Source organism: Microtus pennsylvanicus, chromosome 1 (genome assembly GCF_037038515.1).
Source record: "Microtus pennsylvanicus isolate mMicPen1 chromosome 1, mMicPen1.hap1, whole genome shotgun sequence".
Lineage (NCBI taxonomy): Eukaryota > Metazoa > Chordata > Mammalia > Rodentia > Cricetidae > Microtus > Microtus pennsylvanicus.
In genome coordinates, this window is record NC_134579.1 from 150,442,111 (window position 1) to 150,444,293 (window position 2,183).

The 2,183-nt window shown below is 42.8% G+C and overlaps 1 pseudogene; it reads left to right on the forward strand.

The window, feature by feature from the left end:
* Nucleotides 1-389: 389 nt before the first annotated feature.
* On the forward strand, nt 390-1,306 carry LOC142842231 (vomeronasal type-1 receptor 4-like; annotated as a pseudogene).
* The last annotated feature ends 877 nt before the right edge of the window (nt 1,307-2,183 follow it).

Sequence of the window (2,183 nt, forward strand, 5' to 3'; positions counted from 1 at the left end):
AAAAGCAAGATGTGAGGTAACAAGCCACGAGCCTCGTAATAAAATATACACTAACAAAAGTGGTTAATTTCAGTGTAAGAGCTATCCAGAAATAAGCCTTAGTCAAACAAATCTAATTAATATTAAACCTTTGAGTAGTTATTTTAAAAGTGGCTGAGGGAGCAGGCAGGATGAGAAGCCTCAAGGTACAAAGTACAAAATAGTATTTGGAGTTAATGTCAAAGCAGTGTTGTGCAGGCAAAGCTCTTGTAGTGTATGTGATTCAGCAGCATCTCTCTCCTCGAAAGGAGGAAAAGACTCCAACTGGGAAGCTCAGGCAACTGAGAAGAGCTTTGAGGACAGCTCAGTTGCTGCTGGTCATAACTCCTGTCTTCCCTGGAACCCTCTCCATGGCATTTCAGAATAAAACCCTGAAAACCACAGAGGAAGTGGCTCTTCAGATCCTCTTGATTTGCCTGGTTGGGATTGGGTGTGTGGCCAACATCCTTCTCTTTGTCCATAATTTTTCCTCTATCTTTACTGTCCGCCGCCTGAAGCCCACACAGGTCATTCTCACCAACTTGGCTGTGGCCAACATCTTCATTCTCCTCTCCACTGGTTTTACAAACGATATGGCTATTTTCGTTCCAAGGACGCCTCCAACTGATCTCAAATGTAAAACTGAGTTCTTCGTTTGCCTGGTGGCTCGAAACACAAACATGTGCTCCACCAGCATCCTGAGCACCTATCAGTTTGTCACTCTTGTCCCTGGTAACTGGGTTAGAGTGATGCTCCAAGGAAGGGCCCCTAATGCCCTGAGTTATTCTTGTTACAGTTGTTGGTTCTTTGGTGCCTTGAGTAATGTCTACATTTCAACCAGAGTCCATGGTCCACAGAGCACAGGCAACGACACTGAGAGTAAAAGCAAGTGGTTCTGCTCCACATCTGGTTTTGACATAGATATGATCTCTATTTGGTATGCCCATGATGCTGTGTTCATCAGCATCATGGTCTGGACCAGTGTCTCCATGGTGCTTCTCCTGCACAGACACCGCCAGAGACTGCGGCATATTCACACCCACAATCAGGACCACAGAGGCCACGCCGAGACCAGAGCTGCCCACACCATCCTGATGCTGGTGAGCACCTTTGTGAGCTTTTATATTTTAGACTGTATTTGCATTTTCTTTCTTGTTTCTTTTGTGGATTCTCGTCTCTGGTTGAGGCACGTCAAACAAGTTTTGTCTTTGAATTTCCCCATCATTTGTCCCTTGCTGTTGCTCTGTAGGGATCCTAGGATCCTTGTCCTGTGATCTTCAGCTGCTGAAAACCAGAATCAAAAGGCCAAAGAGACAACAACTTTACCAACAGTCATATTGTCTCCAGAATAGGGGGCTATTGTTTACCTCAAGATATAATGATGTCTGTAATAGAAACAGTTCATGGGCTGCTCATCCATCTGGAGGACCGAGGGGACCATCTGATTAAAACTTCTCAGCCCTTAACTTAAGATGACATGTTATCAGGGATTTCCTTTTTTTCTGGTGGATGTTGTGAATTTCAGCCCAATGGTGTTTTCCTGTGTTTCTGCTGCTTCTCTCCACCTGCTGTTTACATTCAATGGAGACCACAAGCATGTCTATGTGGGAACATTTCCCGGATGGTCCAAGGCAGCAAACATTGCTAGCTGACTTTTGTCTACATTGAGGTCTTCTGGGGAACATCCAAAGCTTTGCAATTTCACATTATATATTCTAGTAACATTAATTTATTTCTTTCTGTTATGTATGCTGTTAGGATTAAGCTTTCTTTTTAAATTAACTAGCTAATTTTATCACATTTCATCATGTAAGGGAGGATATGAAATGAAAAGGAAATAGGACATAGGAAAAAGATAACGATAGAAAGGTGTAAGGACAGAAATATCTTTAGCAGAGGAGGATTTGTGTGTAAAGATAAGATGGCGGGGTATTTCCCAGCATCAGGAAGAAAGCTGGGAAGTCCCAAGCTAGGAAGATCTGTGTGAGGCATTAGCTGAATACGAAAGGTGAGGTGTCGATATAGCATCCGTGATATTAACTTTGAAAGATCACAGTTCAATACACTGAAGGCATTGGGGTTCTCTAAAAGTATTGATCTGCTGTGGTAAGTTTTTCAAGTCCTGCCTTAAAGGAATAAAATTTTAGTCCAGTCAGTGTATATCC